Source organism: Lepisosteus oculatus, chromosome 14, assembly GCF_040954835.1.
Source record: "Lepisosteus oculatus isolate fLepOcu1 chromosome 14, fLepOcu1.hap2, whole genome shotgun sequence".
In the NCBI taxonomy this organism is placed as follows: Eukaryota; Metazoa; Chordata; class Actinopteri; order Semionotiformes; family Lepisosteidae; genus Lepisosteus; species Lepisosteus oculatus.
In genome coordinates this window covers 58935993-58953561 of record NC_090709.1, presented here as the reverse complement: position 1 = coordinate 58953561, position 17569 = coordinate 58935993, and the positions used below count along the sequence as shown (strand labels likewise).

Genomic DNA, 17569 nt, shown 5'->3' with positions numbered 1-17569 from the left:
TCTTCCACTACTCTTCCGTTTCTGGACATCAACTTCTCCATCAACTACCCCAGACTCTCCACTTCTGTTTATTACAAACCCACGGATTCACACAGCTATCTCTTGTTTTCACCCCAAACATACTAAAAATTCTCTCCCTTTTTCACAGTTCCTTCGGCTACAACAAATATGCAGCAACGACATCGACTTCCAGAATCAAACCCTCAAAATCTACTCCTTTTTCATCAACAGAGGATACCCCAGCAGTGTTATTGACAGGGCCTTTGCCCGAGCCAAAAACACCCCTCGGACCATCAACCCAATCAGGAACTCCCACCATAACAACCGCATTCCTTTGGTGCTTCCCTAACACACTTCCTATCCCCAGGACTGTTAACGACAACTTTTCCATCCTACAGGATGATTCCTCCATTGGGGCCCTCTTTTCTGACCGCCCCATCATCTCATATCGCCAATCACCTAATCTGCGCAACCTTCGTTTTCACAGCTCCCTTGACCGCTCTCAGCAACCATCCACACCAGGTACTTTCCCCTGCAACAGAGCTCGCTGTATCGCCTGCAAGTACACATCCAACACCACACTCATTCAAGGCCCCTCAGGACAATTCTGGATCACCCAGATGGCATCTTGTACCTCCAGCAACCTTATTTACTGTATCTCTTGCAGTAAATGCCCAGTTTCTCTCTATATTGGAGAAACAGGAAGGAGACTTGGAGACCGCTTCAGAGAACATGTCAGGGCTGTGAAGATTGAAGATCTCTCCAAAAACCATTGTTTCTCATTTCACCTCTGATGGCCATGACCACTCTAATCTCTCCGTCTGTGTTCTCAAAGATGGTTTTCTGAACTCATACATTAGAAAGACTACCGAAACCAAACTTATCCTGCAGCTAGGATCACACCTTCCCCCTTCTCTAAACAACAGACTACTATTCTACTAAATTTTCTCCATTCATTGGAAGTTGTATTTCACACCTCTCAACACCTATTCTGACTTCACACCTCTTGATTGCCCTCTCTTTCTGTCCCCTGCTCCCATCTCTCACTCCTCCTCCCTCCCAGCCTTTGTTCTCCCACTACATTACCTTTGCCTACTGCCTTCTCTTTCTCACACCTGAAGAAGGCTCCACAGCCGAAACATTGTTTTCTCTCTTCTTTTTTTTTCAGCATGGAATAAACCTATTACTTGTTCCTAAACAACCAGAAACAATATCTTCGGACTTTCCAGAGCTGTAAGTAGTCATTCCAAGTTTATTAACTTGTCTCTGTGCTTGTATGTACTCTTCAATAGCCACCGATGTTATTTACAGCAACTATTTTTAAAAATAAATTAGCATTTTTTTGGACTTCCTTTAAAGAATTGGCACATTTGGCAGAGCGGTGGCTCTGTGGCTAAGGATCTGCACCTGTGGCTGGAAGGTTGCTGGTTTACATCCCACAGTCGGCAGAGGAATCCTACTGTCACGGACGTCCAAAGGGACTCACCGTGGGGAGCAGGAGAGCGGAAAAAGACCCATATGCGTAGTGGCAAGACGGGAAAAAGGCCCGGGCTCATTAGTGCAAAGAGTTCAGGAATGCCATATAGAAACCTATGCCCTCAGGGAGCGGACGTGGGGCGCCCTGGTGCTAGGCGGGTCTCAGGACATCCGAACGTCAATGCTGAGTGAGGACAGAGTGCAAGACCCAGAATATATAGCCCAAGGGAAAGAGAAAGACCAGAAGGACAGCAGACCGGAAACTAGGGACGGGACAGGGCTGACACCTACTCCGTTGGGCTCCTGAACAAGGCCCTTAACCCCAACTGCTCCAGGGGTGCCGTATAGATGGCTGACCCTGTGCTCTGACCCCCAGCTTCTCTCCCTGTATGTGTGTCTCAAGGAGAGCAAGCTGGGGTATGCAAAATAGGAATTCCTAATGCAAGAAATTGTATATGGTCAATACAGTGATCATATCTTATTGGCACATGGTAATCTCCAAGGAACAAGTAATAGGTTTATTCCATGCTGAAAAGAGAAGAAGAAAACACAATGTTTTGACCATGGAGCTTTCTTCAGTTATGATTTGATTTTTTACAATCATACCCACACAAACTTTGCAATTTTTAAAAATCTTGCAAACACAACCCAGATATGTTGACTTTAAAAAAAACAAAAACAATTTGGGGGGTATTTTTTTTTAAGAAACACATACTTCCTTTCTAGTTTTTTATATGGCTGTGACTGTCAGAAATCCTCAGTGAAAAGGTATGCAGATCCTGTGCTGATGTAAGTAGTTATTGAGACAGGCGAACAATCCAGAACGTCAGGCGAGGTCCAAGGTCGAGAGGCAAAAGAGAGTCCATAACCAGTAAGCGAGATTCAGAGTAAACGCGAGGTAGAGCTCTCAAAGAGAAGACTCAATACCGAGTAGCGGGAAGCGGGTTTGAATGGTTAAAACAGTGCTGCTTGCCGCACAGTAGAGAATGTCCTGGTGGATTAACACATGTTGATCTCCACCAGTTGGCTGGTGGTCTTGACATTGACAGAATGCTGTTTTGTGATTGATGCTATATCAAAATATAGGGTCCCTCAAAAATTAAACACAGAAATAAAAACATTGAATGGATTTGTACATCTGTTGCACTCCTACACTATTAACATCCATTGGGAGTTGAATTTCAATTATGTTTCCACTTCATTCAGATGTGTTCCCTATTTTTCAGATTTTTGGCAATGCCACATGTTAAAGGAGGACAGAGAAGTAGGAGGCCAGACCTGTGGCTTGTGGAGTAGGGATGAGATCAAAGAATTTCTGAAGTTTTTTAAGCTAGAAAAAAAAATTAGGTGGCATGACAATATGTGGTCAACACTGTCAAACAGAGTCCTTGGAGAGGATTGCTCCAGCAACAGGAAATGGTTATCAGTGATTTGGCATGAAGATAGAAAAAAAGTAAGAATCCAAGTGCTTAGGGCTCAGAAGGAGGTGAGTATTGGTAAGGATTCAAAACCAGATGACAGTATACAATCTATAGTCCATATTTCAAGTCAAAGTGAGAGACATAGTTTGGAAGGCAACACAGAGCTCAGAAGTTCATCAGGAGATACAGAAGATGCATGGGCTGCACACGGCAGCACAGACAGTGGTGACATGTTTGAAGGAGAAAAAATCTGTGTAGAATCAGAAAAAAAGCCTGAAGAGCACAGTGAATATTCCCAGGGGGAAAGCTTACCTGGGACATCACCTCAGGATAAAAGGGGATTAAGAAAGATTATGTCTGTGCCTAAAACTTTCCAAGTATGTCTGAAGGCTGAACAATGGAGAATAATACCACTTTTAAAAGGTACATCTAAACTAAGATGATCATGGACCCATATCTTATATAGAGAGTTCAGGAAGATAAATCCTTGCTGCCCAATAGCCTTCAAATACCAATACATCAGGAAAGAGAACAGCAGAAAAAAAACTTTCTTATAATTAAAGCAGTCTGTACTTTCAGTTCCTACCTTCAGTACCTTCAGTTCAGTACTTTCAGTTCCTGTAATGTAAAATACACAATGACAACAAGACAAACCAATGGGCAATGATGACATCACAATTGATGTTGTACTAGTAGGGCAAATACAACACAGTGAAAGGGAAACACAATTTCGACAGGCACGTCAGCCTTATCGTTGAAAGTTTGCCCGTGTCCTCACAAAAGGAATCAGCAATGTGTACTACAGGCAGCTGAGCAGAACTCCGCTTGCTGAAATTGCAGCAGCCAATTTATCTAGGACTCACAAGCAAGTATTAAACTTGCTTGGCAAGTTCGGCATTTAATTTATTCTGCGGAAACATCGTATCGGAATGAACTGCCCGAGATAAAAGAGTAATTGCGGCTTCAGATCGTTTTTACAGAGCATTGCGTTGTTCTGTTCATGCTGACTACACGCTTTAGATTTGTCATTACTGCAAGCGTTGCTTTTCCAGGTTTTTCTGAAATTCCTCGCATTTGAGCCAGCACTAAAATATTTCATTCCCGTCGCTGAATACATCGTGGAAACGGTATTTGCAACGGAATGCTGTCACACATGAAACCTTTTTGTTATTCGGTTCTGAAGTTTGAAAATGAAAATAAAACGGGGGTCACTTCATAGGCTTGAAAGAAGTCCAAGCAGTATAAAAACCCGCGAATTCTCACAAATTGCATTGTGCTGCACCTTTCTTCTGCTGCTGTTATAAATAAACCTTAAACATTTGAATGCATACCTTACTGCTGCTAATCACATTCACGTGTTTACAAAGCTTTTTTCTGTCCGTTATGTTTTTGCTAAGCAGTTTCTCCGTTTCCCTCGTACTGTGATTGTCAGTGAGCACAACAAGACTGAAACAGTGTAAAGGCAGGTAAAAAAGACAGGGTAAAACGCCTGACTGTCGGGAGTGGGATTTGAACAAGTGCCTCTATTTGGAGAGCGAAACACAAAGCTTAAAAGACACAAATCTGTGAATTTGCTGTTTTAAACCGCTCGACTATCCTGAAAAAATGGGTGCTGATTGCACCAGTCGCATCCGATTTTCCGTAACTTTGGAACGATTGATACGACTGGACGAACACAATTTGTGGCGTTTAGCATGACATGGAAAACGGTACCGGAGCATTCGGGTCCGGACTACCAGACTCAGAAACAGTTTTTATCCCCGCACTATCAAACTATTAAACTCCCAGCCTCTCTCACTCTCTCCTCACCTCTCACCTATGATCTGAACCTCACAGTGCCTTCTTTCTTACCAAAAACCCAAACACACATTGAAAATCTACCTCTCCCATACATGTCAAAAGCTCACTCCCCATCATTTCTATCCCTTTATTTCATTCTTTTGATGCATGTTTTTGCACATAACCTGTTACATTTTTGTTGTTTTGCACACTGCCTGTTGTTGTTTTTTGCACATCAGCTGTTGTCTCTGCCTTTCTTTTGTTATACAATTGTATTGTTGTTGTGTTTTTTTCTTTGTACTACTTATGTCCGAGAGCTAGCTAAATAGCATTTCGTTATACCATATACCTGCGTATGAGTATAATGACAATAAACTTCAACTTGAACTTGACTTAGTCTTGCAGGCAGTATATTATTTTATACTATTTTATTTACTCGTTTAAAAAAACACGGTCTTCTCGTTCCTAAGTCAGATTCTTAGTGCTTTAGTTACTTCCAACCTGGACTGACGTCTCACCGGATCTGTTTGTGATCAGACCATGGAGGGGGGGCTGTACCAAGCGCACGTTCCTTCCCAATGCTGAGGCGATCATTCGGAAGATGGGTGTGAAGAGAGACAAGCTTTGTTGACTAAAGATCAAGACAGGATATGCACTAATCACTGGCAACAGTTATGTTCTCTTACTATTGAGACTCCCACATTGCTAGTTTTTTTGAAGACTTTGAAACAGGCACAGGTGGGGTTTGAAACCACACCCTTCGGTTTACGAGACCAACACCTTACCACTTGGCCATGGCACCTTCAAGCAAATATAGGAATAATGTTGTTCAAATTATTTTTTTTCTGAATCTGGTTTACATCGCCTGGAGGTTGCAACAACAATAAAAGGGATACTTAACAAGGAGATACGCTGTAGCAGTGTGACTCCAACAGATGCTCCTGAAGAGGCTCAAGGTTTAAGCCAGCTCCTTAGAGCGCTCGGCTGTGTTTCTTTCAACAGCGGCTGTTCAGCTCTTGTTTGACCTAGTGGTTTTATAACGTGTGGAAACGACCGCAACTTCGTTTTCTGAGATGCTTTCTCTCACGTGGTGAAATCTCGACCTCTTTGGCATCTCTGGCTTTTGTTCTTCTGTAGAGCAGGCTTTTACACCTCTGCTTATAGTGCCCTTGAAGTCATTTTATTTTTACAGGAAGACGCATTCCCTAACGATCTCTCCTGTTTTAGAAATGTTTCATAAGGCGTGTTTGATTCAACGGACAAACAGTATACTAATTGTACAATGCAGATCTATGCGGCATTCGTACTGTCTTTGACTGGGATTCTGAAATACTTCTTGAAAAGGTATTCAGATTTTCTTGAACCTATAATAAAAACACAGACCTGAAACTCCCTAGCTTCCAATCTCTGATGTTGCTGTCCTTAAACTCGGACGTGATGTTCTGCAGACGTGCAGTGTGCCTTTACTCTCGTTGTTTTCAAAACGACCTCCGTTGTCAGGCGCAGTTAAAGTGGAACTGGCCTGACTGCACAGGAAAGTACGGAATGATAAAATGTTTCTACGGCTCAAAATGTCCCCTTAGACCCTCGTCATGTCTCTGTGAGGAACGGGCAGGTAGAGAGGTTTAACAGATGCTCATGATGTTTCACACGGGTGTTACCTGTTGTAGTGTTTCAAAAGATGTGTTAGCGGACCACAGATTATCTTGAAAAGATTTGGGTTTGCACTGGCTGGGATTCAAACCTGACTCAATTATTTGGAAGGCGCCTGTACCACCAACGCACTTCCGAGAAGCACCTGCAAATTATCACACTCCTCTCTCTCACCTACAAAGTTATGGAGACACAGACGTCCAATGAAAGCTCAAGGCTCCATTCACTCAACGCTCCACTCTTTTGTTGTGATGTCATTTTAATTAATATTAGCTTTGATAAGGTGTCATTTTTGCCTCTAAAAAGGTAAAGTCTGCTCCTTTCTTCCTGGTATAGAAAGAACGTGTTCCATCTTTGTTTAAAAACACCACTAAAAGTAAATTATTCAGCTCTACCGCCTGTGTGCATTGACAAGACACCTCAAAAGGACATATTAAATAAGAACACGATCCTTCCTGTTACCATTCCTGTGGTTGGGGCGTCCTTTCACCCTTTTACATTAAATCATCAGCACTGCTGTTTTTCTATGCATAGTTTAATCAAGAGCACTTAAAAGATGCAAAAAGCTTACAAATAAAATAGAATTGAAAGACAGTCGAGTAAGGAGGTAGAAAAAAAGCACTCCCCCGTCTGGGAATCAACCACCGTCGCCCATGTAACTGGATGTAAAAATAACAGATTAATTTGTGCACAGTCTCTTGAAGCTTCGATGCCATTATTTTTCCTTCCTTATTTTTTCATTCCTATGAATTTACTCTGTAGTAGAAGAAACGCGAAAGTGGGAAACTGCAGGCATTCTTCATGAGTGGTGTGATCAGTGAGCATTTGCACATCTCTTAGTCTGTTCCGTAAACTTTTTCATCGGGGATGTATCTCAGTGGTAGAGCGCATGCTTCGCATGTATGAGGTCCCGGGTTCAATCCCTGGCATCTCCAGGTGCTTTATATTACAGTACTCACATCGCAATCTTCTGGTGAGTGAGAACTCTTTGCTTGTGTTCAGAGAGAGCCAGGTTTACACAAATAAATGCAGGCACACTCGACGTGCTGCAGAGTTGCGCTGCTGTTTTAAATGTACCTCTTTTAGTTCTGTTAAATCCTAAATTATTTGAACTAATAATTTAGTTCAAATTCCTGAAATCCTGAGATTGCTTCACACTTGTCATGGCTGTTGCAGAAAACACCTGTTGAATCTCACCCGGGATTTCCTGAGAGATCATTCAGCGAGCGAATCCTCCTTCTGAACTCCGCATTAAACTGAAAGCTTCACGAACTCCTCACTGCGTGTCCTGTACTGTTACAAGTGCTGTCGTGTAGATGTGAAGCACAGCCATAAGCACACTTTGAACTTTTTCCGTTTGTTAAGGAAAATGCAAAAGAGCATGACAAGTATTGAACGTATAAAATATCCATGGCACAACTGGAGAAAGTACTGAAGGACTACACATCGACTTTTGATGATTACAAGAGATTCAAGAAACACAACCGTCCGCACCTGGGTTTGGATCCTGAACCCTAGAGTTAAAAGAACATAAGCGACGGATATGTTAAAATAATATAAAAACGTCTCTTTATTAAGATACACAACATTTATGGCGACGAGAGATGAATGGTTAACGGACTCAAAGCGAGCGGAACACTGCTGATTTTAGTTCTCTTGCTGGTAGAAACGAACTTCTGAATTTTCGGACTTTTCGTTTAGCTTTCGCCATGGAAGATATGGTAGCCGCGCCGAGAAGCTTTGCTTATGCTCAGCTTTTTCCACCATTTCTACTGAACCTCGGACCTCCGTATTTGTATACGGAATACAAGATATGGATGGAGTCGTACAGATTTTTTTAAATAGCCAGTGGATCTACAGAAGCTCAGGATGCCGTGAGACGGGCTACACTACTGCACTGTATCGGGGCTCCCGTGCAGCGGATTTTCGCCAACCTCCCTGGAGAAAAAGGTACATATGAACAGACTGCAGCTGCCTTAGACGCTTACTTTACACCGCGGAGAAATGTGGTTTTGGAACGGCATAAATTTAGGCAGAGAACTTAGTCTCAGGACGAATCTGTTGTTGCTTTTGTGACTGCACTAAGAGAACTGGCTAAATCTTGTGACTTTGGAGTATTGGAAACTGACATGTTAAGATATCAACTTGTGGAAAAATGTGCACATAAGAGACTATAAATTGCTGCAGGAGGAAGGGCTGACTTTAGAAAGAGCTCTTACAGTCGCTAGAATTCATGAAGCAGCTCAAGCAGAATCAAGAATGCTTTCTGACCACAGTGACAAAGTGACACTGAACGGGGCGGTCGCTCAAACTTTACAAACAAAAGCCGAGCAGCCGGACGCAGTCATGCTAGAGATATAGAAGAACAGGGGACGGCTGACATTACATGTTACAGGTGCGGACTAACAGTGCACAAAGCAGATGAATGCGGAGCGTGAACAGCAAAATGTCTACACTGTAAGAAAACAGGACATTATGCACACGTCTGCAGAGCATCACGTCCGAGTTTAAGGACAGCAACATCAGAGATTGGAAGTTAGGGAGTTTCAGGTCTGTTTTTTTTATTATAGGTTCAAGAAAGTCTGAATACCTTTGCAAGAAGTATTTCAGAATCCCACTCAAATCCAGTACGAATGCCGCATAAATCTGCATTGTACAATTAGTATACTGTTTGTCCGTTGAATCAAACACGCCTTATGAAGCATTTCTAAAACAGGAGAGATCGTTAGGGAATGCGTCTTCCTGTAAAAATAAAATGACTTCAAGGGCACTAAAAGCAGAGGTGTGAAAGCCTGCTCTACAGAAGAACTATAGCCAGAGATGCCAAAGAGGTCGAGATTTCACCACGTGAGAGAAAGCATCTCTGAAAACGAAGCTGCGGTCAATTCCACGCGTTATAAAACCACTAGGTCAAACAACAAGAGCTGAAGAGCCGCTGTTGAGAGTAACGTGGCCGAGTGCTCTAAGGAGCTGGCTTAAACCTCCAGCCTCTTCAGGAGCATCTGTTGGAGTCGCACTGCTACAGCGTATCTCCTTGTTAAGTATCCCTTTTATTGTTGTTGCTGCCTCCAGGCGATGTAAACCAGATTCAGAAAAAAATAATTTGAACAACATTATTCCCATATTTCCTCGAAGGTGCGGTGGCCAAGTGGTAAGGCGTCGGTTTTGTAAACCGAAGATCGTGGGTTCACCCCACCCGTGCCTGTTTCATTTGTCTCCACTTTCCTTTAGTTTCAAAGTCTTCAAAAAAACTCGCAATGTAGGAGTCTCAATAGTAAGAGAGCATAACTGTCGCCAGTGATTAGTATTCTTGCATATCCTGCCTTGTTTTTCAGTCGACAAAGCTTGTCTCTCTTCACAACCATCTTCTGAATGATCGCCTCAGCATTGGGAAGGAACGTGCGCTTGGTACAGCCCCCGACTCCATGGTCTGATCACAAACAGATCGGGTGAGCTGTCAGTCCAGGTTGGAAGTAACGTTCGAAAGCACTAAAAATCTGACTTAGGAACAAGAAGACCATGTTTTTTTAAACGAGTAAACGATAAAATAATATACTGCCTGCAAGACTATGTCAAGTTCAAGTTCAAGTCCAAGTTTATTGTCATTATACTCATACACAGGTATATGGTATAACGAAAGGCTATTTAGCTAGCTCTCGGACATAAGTAGTACAAAGAAAAAAACACAACAACAATACAATTGTATAACAAAAGAAAGACAGAGACAACAGCCGATGTGCAAAAAACAACAACAGGCAGTGTGCAAAACAACAAAAAGGTAACAGGTTATGTGCAAAAACATGCATCAAAAGAATGGAATAAAGGGATAGAAATGATGGGGAGTGAGCTTTTGACATGTAAGGTAGAGGTAGATTTTCAATGTGTGTTTAGGTTTTTGGTAAGAAAGAAGGCACTGTGAGGTTCAGGTCATAGGTGAGAGGTGAGGAGAGAGTGAGAGAGGCTGGGAGTTTAATAGTTTGATAGTGCGGGGGTAAAAACTGTTTCTGAGTCTTGTAGTCCGGACCCGAACGCTCCGGTGACGTTTTCCATGTCATGCTAAACGCCACAAATTGTTCGTCCAGTTGTATCAATCGTCCTAAATTTACGGAAAATCGGATGTGACTGATACAATCCGCGCCCATTTCTTCAGGATAGTTGAGCGGTTTAAAACAGCAAATTCACAGATTCGTGTCTTATAAGCTTTGTGTTTCGCTCTCCAAATAGAGGCACGGGTTCAAATCCCACTCCCGACAATCAGGCGTTTTACCCTGACTTTTTTACCTGCCTTTACACTGTTTCAGTCTTGTTGTGCTCGCTGACAATCACAGTACGAGGAAAACTGAGAAACTGCTTAGCAAAAACATAACGGACAGAAAAAAGCTTCGTAAACACGTGAATGTGATTAGCACCGGTAAGGTATGCATTCAAATGTTTAAGGCAGATTTATAAAAGCAGCAGAAGAAAGGTGCAGCCTTTGTAAGAATTCGCGGGGTTTTATGCTGCTTGGACTTCTTTCAAGCCTATGAAGTGACCCCCGTTTTATTTTCATTTTCAAACTTCAGAACCGAATAACGAAAATGTTTCATGTGTGACAGCATTCCGTTGCAAATACCGTTTCCACGATGTATTCAGCGACGGGAATGAAATGTTTTAGTGCTGGCTCAAATGCGAGGAATTTCAGAAAAACCTGGAAAAGCAACGCTTGCAGTAAATGACATATCTAAAGCGTGTAGTCAGCATGAGCAGAACAACGCAATGCTCTGTAAAAACGATCTGAAGCCGCAATTACTCTTTTATCTCAGGCAGTTCATTCCGATAAGATGTTTCCGCAGACTAAATGAAATGCCGAACTCCAAACATGTTTTTGCCATTATTGTACTCCTGCTGAAAGAAGAAAGAAAGAAAGGTGTCGTAAATGAACTTTGTCGCCCGTGGGAGATGTCAAGCGCATTGGACATGAAAAGTGCCGGATAAAACCCATTTCTATACGTTTCTCTTGGTGTCGGGGCTCCTATTGCATGTAAATGAGGCAACGTGCTCAGCCAGCCGACTCAGCGCTTACTGAACGCAGGTGTCTCAGAGCGGTGTGTCCAAGTCGCAGTAAAAGAGGAGCATTCTGCCGGTGCCGTGGCTTAGTTGGTTAAAGCGCCTGTGTAGTAAACAGGGGATCCTGGGTTCAAATCATAGCGGTGCCTTTCTTCCTGTCTTCTCGCACCGTTTATTGTTATAAAGAACATGCTTCTGCATTACCTCAGTCAATATCACCGGGAATGTGAATAGAAATGTAAACATCAATATTTCTGCTGTCTCCTGAGAAACGCAAGTATAGAGTCAAAACACAATAAATAATGCTAAAAAATTATTCAGTTAACACCCAGATGTGACAAAACACATTTAAGACTTACATCCCCTTTAAATATGTATTTCCTTAATATCAGTTCTCTTCCCTCCCCAGGACACCTGCAAATTCACTAGAGCATATTAAAAGCTGTGTGTAAGTCTTACATGTGTTCTGTCACATCTGGGTGTTAAATTAATAGATGTGTTGTGTTATTTAATATGATTTGACTCCACGCTTGTGTTTCTCGGGAGACAGCAGAAATATCGGGGATTTGCGGCTACAGAAAATAATGTGAACTTTACAGGCAAAAGTAAGGTTAAGTTAAAGAAACAAAAACGTATTGTCACCTTTTTCAACGTGATTTTTTAAGACATTTGTTCGGAATAGTATATCTTCTCGTGTCTGTGGCTGTTATCCTACAATAACGGTGGTGAAATAGCAGGAATGTGCGGAAAGAATCGGAGATTGAACAGAAGACTCATCCAGTCGATAGTAAGGTTGTGTAGGACCGCACACCCTACGATGTCAGTGTTGAGCAGTGAGGTTTAAAAGCTTCTTCACGAACCAGGAAGGAGTACAAACCTAAAGTCTTCTGATCCGTAATCAGACACGTTATCCATTGCGCCATTGGCGTTTGTATTGCATTCAGAGCCGCTACTATTCATGTGTCTTGTATGTGTGTCTAGTTACTACGTCTTTCATTATGTCTGGTTTAAAATAATGTATCTTTAAAACAGACAAAGGGTTTATGAGTCTCCCTGAAATTCACACACGAAGAATAAAAAATATCGCGTTTAAAAAGAATACAGAGATGCCGGCGATAGAAAACGGAGCGTCTTAAGTGCGCGCTATCACTGAACTAAACTCCCGATCGATAAGTTTGTCGGCGGCTTTTTAATTGTGTTAGGAAGAGCAAACAGTCCACAGTGTACATTTTAAAGGTCTAAGCAAAACAATCTGACGTGAGGATTAGGATTAGGATCCAGAACAGGAGCCTTTACTTCTTTATATACTGAGCTTTCGGGTGAACGTCAAAGTGAAAGACAAATTCGCAATTTTCACTTTTTGATTAAGGAACAAGAAAACACCATCCTTCGAGCTGGATTCAAACCAGGGACATAAGAAATGCCCACTGTTTTTGTCTATAGTCTTAAGAGCTAGCAATTGAGCTATCGAGAGGTCGGAAAGCAAACGCTTTGTCACACGTGTAGCCCAATGTAGTGTAGTGTTCCTCTATTTAAATCCCAGTTCGACGTCAAAATACTCACTCCCATAGTCTCGTTCAGAAGAAGAAATGGACCAGGCTTCCACTGTATAAACGTCCAGAGTTCTTATAAAACGTTTGAAGGGACATCAGTGCAGGCTGAAATTGACCCTTTTTCTAGTGGGATCAGGATCATATAAAACCTTTCTTTTGGATTGAGAAGAGGATCATGGAGACACTCAAAATACCCCTGTCTTTGCTTCTTTCAAGGATGAATGGAGTATTGAGCTGCAAGCATCGGTTTAAATCAAAACTCTCTGCTACTGCAGTTGCTTGTTTGAGAGTTTCTTCAAATCTTTCAACTGAACGTTGATATCAAGAGATATTGACGGTAATATCATAGGGACTTTGGTTTTCTTTTGATCGAAAATTGTATTAAAATACAAGCCTCTTTCACAGTTGTATAATACTTTCCCTTGCATCCTCAGATAAAATTTCTAAATACCACAAAGTTACAACATATGGAATAGCATTTATTTTAAAATGTATTTTAAAATTTGCATTTATTTAGAGCTATATTTAGAGCTTAGTAAAGATAGCATTGCTAATATTGATGGAGTAGAAATGTAAGATGAATTGATAGCTTTTTCTGAACTAAAAAAGTCCTACAATGCCTCCTGTAACAGGTAAGGACTCATAGCAAGACATTGCTATTGCATTGCGCATTTTGCAGATACGACCAGTTTCTGCTTCTGGTGAGTGCATCTTTTCCAAACTGAAATTAACAAGAACATTTTCAAGATGCGCCATGTCCCTAAATCGTTCATCAGGACTACTATTAATATCAGGTGAAAGCAGTACAAAGCATAAATTTAACCTAAATATTAAGAGACTATATCTGTCAGCTACTGCTGTAAGCCATGTTCAGCCAACGCTAGAAATATTACTGCTCTACTACAGTAGCTAAAGAAAGCAAGTCCGATTTACAAACGGATCACAAGTCAAAAACATAAACCGACGAGAATGGGATTCGAACCCACGCGTGCAAAGCACAATGGACTAGCAGTCCATCGCCTTAACCACTCGGCCACCTCGTCACCAGAGCCAACCCCCTTGGGCAGGATTTTCCTCGGCGACCAGGCTCAGCGCACATCGACCTCAGATGTCTCAGAGCGGTGTGTCCAAGAGGCTGTATAAGAATAGGTAATAGGTTTATTCCATGCTGAAAAAAGAAGAACGAGAACACAACGTTTCGCCCGTGGAGCCTTCTTCAGGTGTGAGAGAGACAGGGCAATAGGCAAAGGTAAAATAGCGAGAGAACAAAGGTTTGAGGGTGGGTACCCACCTGTATGAGAATAGTATTCTGCCAGTGCTGTGGTAAAGCTGGTTAAAAGACCTGTTTCATAAAGAGGAAATCCTGGATCCGAATTCCAGCGGTACCTTTTTTTTCCTGTCTTGTTTTACAGAACATGTAATTTGGGACACTCAAAGAGGTCTTGATTTGGTTTAATGCGTTTATTCATTTCCTTTGCAAAACAACTTGTTTTTTTTTTAAATCATACAGCTTGCGAAAGATGAAATGCGAGCGAATTTTTTTGGTCACCAAAAGTTTGTAAATGAAAAAAAGCAAGGTGTAAGCATTTCTGTGGTGCAATCGGTTAGCGTTTTCGGCTATTAATCCCCAGGTGGGTTTTTGATCCCACCCAGGGACGCACTTCTTCCTATAGTAAACATCATCACCGCAAAAATTTAATTGTTCCGCAAAATCTGAACTATTTTGATATTTGCAGTAGTAAACAATTGAGTACCAGAGTCAACATTACCGGGAATTTCCAATAATTACCGACATTGGCAACTTGCAAGCAGTTAGTATTCACCCATAGAATTATATGTTCCAGTGAGTGAGGGAGAAATCACTTATGCTCCCGTTGCATCTTCAGCTAAAGTAATTTAAAAAACAATGCAAAATTGTTCGAGAACTTGTCAAGCAAAAAGAACAGATCGCCGGAGTTCTATTTTAATATTTTCGTATATTTACCTTAATTTGAATATAAATGTTAACATAAACGCTGTTCAATATAATGTAATGTTGTTGTACTTTTAAAATATTTTAGCTGAGGGTGAGAGGGGGGATATTACGCCTTGCCAAACATCTAAAATAACTGTAAAAGGGGATGGCATTTTAATAAAACTGGCAATCAAAAGAAAGTTACAATTTGTATGGTATTATGCTCAATATCCCTCGATATTGAAGGTCAGATGAGGAATTTGAAGAAATTATCAAAGAAACAACGGCAATAGCAGAGGGTGTTGATTTTGAACCAGTGTTTGCACCTCAATAATCCATCAGTCTTCTCTTGACAGGCTTCCTCAAGATATTCGGTGTTCTATACAAAAAATCGCGCAAATGTGGCAAGAGGCAAAGACTGCGGTAGAGGAGGAATAAACTCCACACGATGACTGTATGTATACGTCTGTCTAATATTCGGCCCCTGCAGGGGCATCATATTCGCTGAACTGCCTGCCAGCGTGTGTACGGTCTTATAATTCAAGAATATCAATGGTCAGACGCTTACAACGGGTGTTTGTGTTTGTATTATTTAGAGAATTGAAAAAACATTTTCAAAACTACAGCTCGAATGAAATTTAAAAAAATTTATTTGTCTCTTTGCTGTAACAACTGTGCCAAAACTATTCAGATACATCAAAATAGCATCAGAATGTAACTAGATTTTATTGGATTTTAGGAAATGTATTTTTGCGCATTTCTCTATACGATCAGAATACCTTCCTGTTTTCACCGTGTTTATTGTTTCTGCGTATGATCTCGGAAAGAAAGATCCAGTATCTGTTCACCGAAATATTCCAGGAGTTTGATATGGTTTGAGAGGAGTGTATGAAGGTAATGAAGGAGGGAGGACACGCGCATTCCGCACGGGGAGCGCAGAGCAATGAGCTGCGCCTGCAGCTCTCCGAGTCTTTTCTTATACAACCTCTGAGTCCGGACACACAGCGTCTCCAGCCAGAGATTTACAGTTCAGAAAACGGCTGTCTCGAGCAGAAACTGATCTTCCTGCTTTAGTTAAGGTTTGGTTATTGTGGGGGTTTAGCGCTTGTATCTCTCTTCTCTTACTAAACACTATCTACTGTAAAGTATATAAATAGAAGCTAAAATGCAGCTAAAATACTTCAGTAAGGCCGAGCAGATAGGAAAGTTTAATAAAAATGTTCTATGATCTATGTTCTAGTTGCCCATATTTTTTTAACTCTCTGTTCGAGCTCTGATTTAATCCTCTCGGCTCCTGCCGCTGTCACCGGGAGAGTGGGCTACAGGCTGATTTCACAATGCCACATTTAATGAAATACAGGGGAAACCGCAAGGAAAACAATATGTTTTAATACATCTTCTTCTGGATTTATATTTCGGTCTTTCACTTTTGAATGCATACCTTGACCGTAAATCTTTACTCGATTACAGGCACCCCAAACAGTTCTTAAGGGAGAAATCGAAGCCTATTTGACTTTCTGCTAATCACATTGAAGTGTTCACGAAGCATTTCCCTGCCCCTCATGTGCCCGCAAGCCGATTTCTCCGTTTTCTTCTTTCTGTCGTTGTCAGCGAGCACAAGAAGACAGGAAAAATGCAAGAGAGGGAAAAGCTGTCAGGAGTGGGATTTGAACCCACGCCTCTATTCAGAGACCAGAACACCCAAGCAATGGAAAGACAGGAGTCCTTGAGTCTGGCGCCTTAGACCACTCGGCCATCCTGACGAGGTGCGTAAGTTGGTGTGTTAAAAGCACCAGTAGTTCACAAAACTGAGAAATGCTTTGCTGGAGAAGCGCCACGTTGCCTAATGTTGCCTAAACGGATCGCGGAAATCAAATATTCGGATCGATTTAGAGTGTGCTTTACAGCCTTTGTGTAATATTTTAAATTGTTTTTAAAAAGTGTCTACTGTGTACTACGTTTAGGACTAGTTAGTGTGGTAGAATATGGAGATCATCTCCAGCTCTGAGCTCAACTGCAACAACAAGTCGTGCTGAACAAAGTCAGAGTTCAGCTGAACCTTTGCTCAGTGTGGTGCTCAGGACTCAGGAGTATTGTTGTGGTTCTAATTAGCACGAACTACAGGGGCTCTGAATCAGAACATTTCAATTTATCTGTTCAGTAAGTTAAAATGCAGGACATGTTAAAATCAGATTATCACTGTGTCTCTGTCCCGTTTGTATATAACCGAATGTTTTAAAGATAGCAGTAAGGACACACAACTACTAATGCGGTACTTATTGGAAATAGTCCCAAAACAAGTACGTCCGGCAGCTGGTAGACCCCTGTAATAATTTTGCAGTGACACTTTGAAGATTTACGCTCTATTTAAATATTAATTTACTAAATGTCAGTTCTCTTTTCTCACACTCCCTGGCATAACTGAACTCTCACTCTCGCATACTAAAGGTTTTACATTCATTAGACAGAATTAAACTGTTTGTTTTGTGTCTCATGGTGATCCTCTTCTCGATCCAAATGAAATGTTTAATATGATCCCTCGAGAAAGAAAAGGAGTCAATTTCCGCCTGTAATGATTGATGCTCCATCAAACATTTTGTAATATCTCCGGAAGTTAATACAGTAGAATCCTGGTATGTGGCTTAAATTCAAGGTAAACAAGACTAAGGAAACGAGTTGGAAACGAT

The 17569-nt window shown here is 41.5% G+C and overlaps 3 non-coding genes across 3 annotated transcripts; 1 reads left to right on the top strand and 2 right to left on the bottom strand.

The window, feature by feature from the left end:
• Positions 1 to 7192: 7192 nt before the first annotated feature.
• trnaa-cgc (transfer RNA alanine (anticodon CGC)) lies at positions 7193 to 7264 on the top strand. The gene has a single exon. It is a non-coding gene; the product is annotated as a tRNA-Ala (tRNA).
• A 6625-nt stretch (positions 7265 to 13889) lies between these two features.
• On the bottom strand, positions 13890 to 13971 carry trnas-gcu (transfer RNA serine (anticodon GCU)). The gene has a single exon. It is a non-coding gene; the product is annotated as a tRNA-Ser (tRNA).
• Positions 13972 to 16534: 2563 nt separating this feature from the next.
• trnal-caa (transfer RNA leucine (anticodon CAA)) lies at positions 16535 to 16645 on the bottom strand. The gene is made up of 2 exons: positions 16608 to 16645; positions 16535 to 16580 (listed from the first exon to the last, which is right to left on the bottom strand). It is a non-coding gene; the product is annotated as a tRNA-Leu (tRNA).
• Between the last annotated feature and the right edge of the window lie 924 nt (positions 16646 to 17569).